The sequence below is a fragment of the Arachis ipaensis genome, chromosome B4 (assembly GCF_059453495.1).
Source record: "Arachis ipaensis isolate K30076 ecotype BB chromosome B4, ASM5945349v1, whole genome shotgun sequence".
NCBI lineage: Eukaryota > Viridiplantae > Streptophyta > Magnoliopsida > Fabales > Fabaceae > Arachis > Arachis ipaensis.
The window spans coordinates 122,175,187-122,184,251 of NC_142439.1; the positions used below are offsets into that span (position 1 = coordinate 122,175,187).

At 38.2% G+C, this 9,065-nt stretch overlaps 1 non-coding gene across 1 annotated transcript; it reads left to right on the forward strand.

Annotated features, from left to right (window-relative positions):
• Positions 1–2,547: 2,547 nt before the first annotated feature.
• LOC148569030 (small nucleolar RNA R71) lies at positions 2,548–2,655 on the forward strand. Its single transcript, XR_015881984.1, has one exon. It is a non-coding gene; the product is annotated as a small nucleolar RNA R71 (small nucleolar RNA).
• The last annotated feature ends 6,410 nt before the right edge of the window (positions 2,656–9,065 follow it).

Sequence of the window (9,065 nt, forward strand, 5' to 3'; positions counted from 1 at the left end):
CACCAAACTTAAAATATTTGCTCGTCCTCGAGCAAAAGAAGAAAGAAAGTAGTAGAAAAAGAAGAAAATGGCAGAGATGGAGGGAGATATGTGGTTCGGCCAAGGGATAGAAGTAGTGGTTGTAATGTGTGAAAATGAAGGAGTGGTGAGGGGTTTATATAGGGGTGGGGGGAAGGTTAGGTTTCGTGTATTAGGGTTGGGTTTGGGAGGGAAAGGATGTTGAATTTGGAGGTAGGTGGGGTTTTTGGGGGAGAGTGGATGGATGTGATTGGTGAAGCGTATTTGGGAAAGAGATATGGAGGTGATTGGTAAAGGGTATTTGGGGAAGAGAGAGGGAGAGGTGGGGTAGGTGAGGATCCGGTGGGGTCCACAGATCCTGAGGGGTCAAGGACTTATCATCCCTGCTCCATTTAGGCATGTAAATGCCCTTAGAGTGCAATCCTAGCATTTAACGCCAGACTGCTGCTTGTTTCTGGCGTTAAACGCCAGCTTTTCTCCCTTTATTGGTGTTTAACACCAAGTTGGTGCTTGTTTCTGGCGTTAAACGCCAGACTATAGCTTGTTTTTGGTGTTTAACGCCAGCTTGATGCTTCTTTCTGGCGTTAAACGCCAGTCTGATGCTTCTTACTGGCGTTTAAACGCCAGTAAGCTCTTCCTCCAGAGTGAGCTATTTTTAATGCTATTTTTCATTCTATTTTTGATTTTTCAGTTGTTTTTGTGACTTCACATGATCATCAACTTAAAGAAAACATAAAATAACAATGGAAAATAAATAGATATAATTAAATAACATTGGGTTGCCTCCCAATAAGTGCTTCTTTAATGTCAATAGCTTGACAGTGAGCTCTCATGGAGCCTCACAGATAATCAGAGCAAGGTTGGGGCCTCTCAACACCAAACTTTGAGTTTGGTTGTGGCCTCCCAATACCAAACTTAGGGTTTGAATGTGGCCTTCCAACACCAAACTTAGAGTTTGAATGTGGGGGTTTTGTTTGACTCTGTATTGAGAGAAGCTTTTCATGCTTTCTCTCCATGGTTATAGAAGGAGAACCTTGAGTCTTGAATACAAGGTAGTCCTCATTCAACTTAAGGACCAACTCTCCTCTGTCAACATCAATCACAGCTTTTGCTGTGGCTAGGAAGGGTTTGCCAAGGATGATGGATTCATCCTCAGCCTTCCCAGTGTCTAGGATTATGAAATCAGCAGGGATGGAAAGGCCTTCAACCTTCACTAGCACGTCCTCTGCTAGTCCATAAGCCTGTTTCATTGATTTGTCTGCCATCTCTAGTGAGATTCTTGCAGCTTGTACCTCAAAGATTCCCAGTTTCTCCATTACAGAGAGTGGCATGAGGTTTATCCCTGACCCCAGGTCACACAAAGCCTTCTCAAAGGTCATGGTACCTATGGTACAACATATGAATAATTTTCTGGGATCCGGTTTCTTCTGAGGTAATGTCTACCGCATTAATGCATTCAGTTCATTGGTGAACAAGGGGGGTTCATCCTCCCAAGTCTTATTACCAAATAACTTGGCATTCAGCTTCATGATTGCTCCTAGATATTTAGCAACTTGCTCTTCAATGATGTCCTCATCCTCTTCAGAGGAAGAATATTCATTAGAGCTCATGAATGGCAGAATGAGGTTCAATGGAATCTCCATGGTCTCTATATGAGTCTCAGATTCCTTTGGTTCCTCAAAGGAAAATTCCTTTCTGTCCAGAGGATGTCCCATGAGGCTTTTCTCACTGGGATTCACGTCCTCCTCACTCTCTCCAGGGTTGGCCATGTTGGTCATGGTTATGGCCTTGCACTCTCTCGGGATTTTCTTCTGTATTGCTTGGGAGAGTACTGGGAGGAGTTTCAGTAATCTTCTTACTCAGCTGACCCACCCGTGCCTCCAAATTTCTAATGGAGAACCTTGTTTCATTCATGAAACTTAATGTGGTCTTGGATAGATCAAAGACTATGGTTGCCAGGCTAGAATAGCTCTATTCAGAATTCTCTGTCTGTTGCTGAGAAGATGATGGAAAAGGCTTGCTATTGCTAAATATATTTCTTCCACCATTATTATTGAAGCCTTGTTGAGGCTTCTGTTGGTCCTTCCATGAGTAATTTGGATGATTTTTCCATGAAGGATTATAGGTGTTTCCATAGGGTTCTCCCATGTAATTCACCTCAGCCATTGCAGGGTTCTCAAGATCATAAGCTTCTTCTTCAGAAGATGCTTTTTTAGTACTGTTGGATGCAGCTTGCAATCTATTCAGACTCTGAGAAATCATATTGACTTGCTGAGTCAATATTTTGTTTTGAGCCAATATGGCATTCAGAGTATCAATTTCAAGAACTCCCTTCTTCTGAGGCGTCCCATTGTTCACAGGACTCCTCTCATAGGTGTACGTGAACTGGTTATTTGTAACCATTTCAATGAGTTCTTAAGCTTCTGCAGGGGTTTTCAGATGAAGAGATCCTCCTGCAGAATGGTCCGTTGACATTTTTGACAACTCAGACAGACAATCATGGAATATACATATGATGCTCCATTCTGGAAGCATGTTAGTAGGACACCTTTTGATCAATTGCTTATATCTTTCCCAAGCTTCATAGAGGGACTCACCTTCCTTCTGTCTGAAGGTTTGGATTTTCACTCTAAGCTTGCTCATTTTTTGAGGTGGAAAGAATTTGGCCAGGAAAGCACTAACCAGCTTTTCCCAAGAGTTCAGGCTTTCCTTGGGTTGTGAATCCAACCATGTTCTAGCTCTGTCTCTTACAGCAAAAGGGAAAAGCATAAGCCTGTAGACCTCGAGATCAACTCCATTGGTCTTGACAGTGTCACAGATTTGCAAGAATTCAGCTAAGAACTGATGGGGATCTTCCAATGGAAGTCCATGAAACTTGCAATTCTGTTGCATTAGAGAAACTAATTGAGGCTTAAGCTCAAAGTTGTTTGCTCCAATGGCAGGAATTGATATGCTTCTTCCATAGAAGTTAGAAGAGGGTGCAATAAAGTCACCAAGCATCTTCCTTGCATCTCCACCATTGTTATTGGGTTCAGCCATGTCTCCTTCTTTTTCGAAAATTTCTGTCAGGTCCTCTCCAGAGGGTTGTGCTTTAACTTCTCTTAGTTTCCTCTTAAGAGTCCTTTCAGGTTCAGGATCATCTTCAACAAGAATGTTCTTATCCTTGCTCCTACTCATATGAAAAAGAAGAGAACAGAAAAGAATAGGAATCCTTTATGTCACAGTATAGAGATTCCTTTATGTGAGTAGAAGAAAAGAAAAGAAGAGTAGAAGAATGAGAAGAGAATAATTCAAACACAGAGAGGGGGAGAGGGTTCGAATTATAAGAAGAAGAGAAGAGTGTTAGTAAATAAATAAATAAATAAATAGAAAGAGGTGAGAGAGAGAAGAATTCGAAATTTAAATTAAAATAAAAAAATATTTTTGTTTTTATTTTAATTATTAGTTGGTATTCGAAAATTAAAAAAAGGAATAAAATAAAATTGAATTTTTAAACAATTAGTTAATTAAAAAAGAAATTTTAAAAAAGAGGGGAGGAATTTTCGAAAATTAGAGAGAGAAAAGTAGTTAGGTGGTTTTGAAAAAGATATGATTGAAATAGAAAACTTTTTAAAATCAAACAAAAAGTTAAGTGGTTAATTGAAAAAGATTTTGAAAATCAATTTTGAAAAGATAAGAAGTTAGAAAAGATTTTGAAATTAAGTTTTGAAAAAGATATGATTGGAATTTATTTTGAAAAATATTTGAAAAAGAAATTTAAAAATATTTGATTTTGAAATTAAAGTTGATTACTTGACTAACAAGAAACTAAAAGATATGATTTTAAAATTTAAAGATTGAAACTTTTCTTAAAAGGCAAGTAACAACTTGAAATTTTTTAATCAATCACATTAATTATTAGCATTAACTTCGAAAATATGAAATAAAAATGAGAAAAGATTTTGAAAGTTAATTTTTAAAAGATTTCGAAAATAAAGTAAAAATGAAAAAGATTTGATTTTTGAAAAAGATTTTGAAAAGATAGAATTTTTAAATTGAAAATTTTGACTTGACTAATAAGAAACAACTAAATTTTAAAAATTTTTGACTAAGTCAAACCAAATTTTCGAAATTTATGAGAAGAATAAGGGAAAGATATTTTTTTTATTTTTGAATTTTTAATGAGAAGAGAGAAAACATCAAAATGACTCAAACACATGAAAATTCAAGATCAAAACACATGATGTATGCAAGAACACTTTGAATGCCAAGATGAACACCAAGAACACTTTGAATGTCAAGATGAACTCCAAGAACTTATTTTTGAAAATTTTTAAGAAAAGACACACATGCAAGACACCAAACTTAGAAATTTTCAATGTTTAGACATTAACAAATTGAAAATGCATATGAAAAACAAGAAAAGACACAACATGAAAATGCAAAGATCGAACAAAGAAGATCATCAAGAACAACTTGAAGATCATGAAGAACACATTCATGAATTTTCGAAAATTTTTAGGAAATTAAAAAGATGCAATTGACACCAAACTTAAAAATTGACACTAGACTCAAACAAGAAACATCAAATTATTTTTGGTTTTTATGATTTTATTAAAATGTTTTTGGTATTTTTCGAAAATTAATTGAAAAAAAATAAGGATTTCAAATTTTCTAATTAGAATTCCAGGAATCATGCAATGTTAGCCTAAAACTCCGGTCCAGGAATTAGACATGGCTTACTAGCCAACCAAGCTTTCAGTGAAAGCTCCGGTCCAAAACACTAGACATGGCCAATGGCCAGCCAAGCTTCAGCATGACATTCAACAGCAAGATTGATACAAATCAACAAGCTCTTGTGATGATAAGTTGAAACATCGGTCCAAAAGATTAGACATGGCTTCACAGCCAGCCAGACTTCAACAGATCATCATGAAACTCTAGAATTCATTCTTAAAAATTCTGAAGTCATAGAATAATTTTGTTTTTGAAAATTTTTTGAAAATAAAAAGAATAAAAACAAAAACTTAAAATTAAAATAAAATTACCTAATCTGAGCAACAAGATGAACCGTCAGTTGTCCAAACTAGAACAATCCCCGGCAACGGCGCCAAAAACTTGGCGCACGAAATTGTGATCTCAGTAACGGCGCCAAAAACTTGGTACGCAAAATCATAATCTCAATTCTTCTTCACAACTTCGCACAACTAACCAGCAAGTGCACTAGGTCGTCCAAGTAATAAACCTTACGTGAGTAAGGGTCGATCCCACGGAGATTGTCGGCTTGAAGCAAGCTATGGTCATCTTGCAAATCTCAGTCAGGCAGATTCAAATGGTTATGGGATTTTGATAATTAAAAGATAAATAGAACATAAAATAAGATAGAGATACTTATGTAATTCATTGGTGAGAATTTCAGATAAGCGTATGGAGGTGCTTTGTCCCTTCTAAATCTCTGCTTTCCTACTTCCTTCATTCAATCACTCATACTCCTTTCCATGGCAAGCTGTATGTTGGGTATCACCATTGTCAAAGGCTACTTCCCGTCCTCTTAGTGAAAATGGTCCAAATGCGCTGTCACCGCACGGCTAATCATCTGTCGGTTCTCACTCATGTTGGAATAGGATCCATTGATCCTTTTGCGTCTATCACTACGCCCAACACTCGCGAGTTTAAAGCTCGTCATAGTCATCCCTTCCCAGATCCTACTCGGAATACCACAGACAAGGTTTAGACTTTCCGGATCTCAGGAATGGCCGCCAATAATTCTAGCCTATACCACGAAGACTCTGATCTCACGGAATAGAAGGCTCGGTTGTCAGGCGAGGTAACCATGCATCGTGAACCAGGAGGCTAAGAGATACACACTCAAGCTATTGCAAATAGAACGGAAGTGGTTTTCAGGCACGCGTTTATAGGTGAGAATGGTGATGAGTGTCACGGATCATCACATTCATCAGGTTGAAGTGCGAGTGAATATCTTGGAATAAGAATAAGCTTGAATTGAATAGAAAAACAGTAGTACTTTGCATTAATTCATGAGGAACAGCAGAGCTCCACACCTTAATCTATGGGGTGTAGAAACTCCACCATTGAGAAATACATAAGTGAAAGTGGTCCAGGCATGGCCGAATGGCCAGCCCCCTAAATGTGATCAAGAGATCAAAAGTGATACAATGATAGTCTCGAAAATGATCAAAAGATGTGAAATAAATCACTAAAAGTAGTTTTTATACTAAAGTAGTCACTAGGGTTTACAGAAAATGAGTAACTAAGTGCAGATAGTGCGGAAATCCACTTACGGGGCCCACTTGGTGTGTGCTTGGGCTGAGCATTGAGCTTTACACATGTAAAGACTTCTCCTGGAGTTAAACACCAGGTTGCAGCCTATTTGTGGCGTTTAACTCTGGTTTGTAACCTGTTTCTGACGTTTAACTTCAAAATAGGGCAAGAAGTTGGCGTTTGAATGCCAGTTTGCGTTGTCGAAACTCGGGCAAAGTATGGACTATTATATATTTCTGGAAAGCCCTGGATGTCTACTTTCCAACGCAATTGATAGCGCGCCAATTGGGTTTCTGTAGCTCCAGAAAATCTATTCCGAGTGCAGGGAGGTCAGAATCCAACTGCATCTGCAGTCCTTTTTCAGCCTCTGAATCAGATTTTTGCTCAGGTCCCTCAATTTCAGCCAGAAAATACCTGAAATCACAGAAAAACACACAAACTCATATTAAAGTCCAGAAATGTGAATTTTGCATAAAAACTAATAAAAACATAATAAAAACTAACTAAAACATACTGAAAACTATGTAAAAACAATGCCAAAAAGCGTATAAATTATCCGCTCATCACAACACCAAACTTAAATTGTTGCTTGTCCCCAAGTAACTGAAAATCAAATAGGATAAAAAGAAGATAATATACTATAAATCCCAAAATATCAATGAAACTTAGCTCCAATTAGATGAGCGGGACTAGTAGCTTTTCTCCTCTAAACAGTTTCGGCATCTCACTTTATCCTTTGAAGTTCAGAATGGTCGGCATCTATAGGAACTCAGAATTTAGATAGTGTTATTGATTCTCCTAGTTCAGTATGTTGATTCTTGAACACAGCTACTTTATGAGTCTTGGCCGAGGCCCTAAGCACTTTGTTTTCCAGTATTACCATCGGATACATAAATGCCACAGACACATAACTGGGTGAACCTTTTCAGATTGTGACTCAGCTTTGCTTGAGTCCCCAATTAGAGGTGTCCAGGGTTCTTAAGCACACTCTTTTTGCTTTAGATCACGACTTTAACCGCTCAGTCTCAAGCTTTTCACTTGACACCTTCACGCCACAAGCACATGGTTAGGGACAGTTTGGTTTAGCCGCTTAGGCCAGGATTTTATTCCTTTGGGCCCTCCTATCCATTAATGCTCAAAGCCTTGGATCCTTTTTACCCTTGCCTTTTAGTTTAAAGGGTTACTGGCTTTTTGCTCTTGCCTTTTGGTTTAAAGAGCTCTTGGCTTTTTCTGCTTGCTTTTTCTTTTTCTTTCTTCTTTTTTCTTTTATTTTTACCATTTTTTTTGCAAGCCTTGTTTTTCACTACTTTTTCTTGCTTCAAGAATCAATTTTATGATTTTTCATACTATCAATAACATTTCTCCTTTTTCATCATTCTTTCAAGAACCAACAATTTTAACATTCATAAACAACAAATTCAAAAGACATATGCACTGTTCAAGCATTCATTCAGAAAACAAAAAGTATTGTCACCATATCAAAATAATTAAACTAATTTCAAGGATGAATTCGAAATCATGTACTTCTTGTTCTTTTGTGATTAAAAACATTTTTCATTTAAGAGAAGTGATGGATTCATAGGACATTCATAGCTTTAAGACATAGACACTAGACACTATTGATCATGTAATAAGACACAAACATAAATAAAACATAAAGTATAATTTTTGAAAAACAGAAAGATAAGAGCAAGGAGATTAAGGAACGGGTCCACCTTAGTGATGGCGGCTAGTTCTTCCTCTTGAAGATCCAATGGAACGCTTGAGCTCCTCTATGTCTCTTCCTTGACTTTGTTGCTCCTCCCTCATAGCTGTTTGATCTTCTCTAAATTCATGGAAGAGGATGCAATGCTCTTGGTGCTCCACCCTTAGTTGTCCCATGTTGGAACTTAATTCTCCTGGGGAGGTGTTAATTTGCTCCCAATAGTTTTGTGGAGGAAAGTGCATCCCTTGAGGCATCTCAGGGATTTCATGATGAGGAATTTCCTCATGCTCTTGTTGAGGTCCATGAGTGGGCTCTCTTGTTTGCTCCATCCTTTTTTTAGTGATGGGCTTGTCCTCTTCAATGAGGATGTCTTCTTGCCTACAACTTCATAGAAGTGGTCTTGATGGACCTTTGAGATAAATCTCTCCATCTCCCATGACTCAGAGGTGGAAGCAATTGCCTTCCCTTTCCTCTTTCTTGAGGTTTCTCTGGCCTTAGGTGCCATTAATGGTTATGGAAAAACAACAAGCAATGCTTTTACCACACCAAACTTAAAAGATTTGATCGTCCTCAAGCAAAAAAAGAAAGAAAGTAGTAGAAGAAGAAGAAAATGGAGGAGATGGAGGGAGATATGTGGTTCGGCCAAGGGGTAGAAGTAGTGGTTGTAATGTGTAAAAATGAAGGAGTGGTGAGGGGTTTATATAGGGGTGGGGGGAGGGTTAGGTTTCGTGTATTAGGGTTGGGTTTGGGAGGGAAAGGATGTTGAATTTTGAGGTAGGTGGGGTTTTTGGGGAATAGTGGATGGATGTGATTGGTGAAGGGTATTTGGGGAAGAGATATGGAGGTGATTGGTAAAGGGTATTTGGGGAAGAGAGAGGGAGAGGTGGGGTAGGTGGGGATTCTGTAGGGTCCACAGATCCTGAGGGGTCAAGGACTTATCATCCCTGCTCCATTTAGGCATGTAAATGCCCTTAGAGTGCAATCCTGGCGTTTAACGCCAGACTGCTGCTTGTTTCTGGCGTTAAACGCCAGCTTTTCTCCCTTTATTGGCGTTTAACGCCAAGTTGGTGCTTGTTTCTGG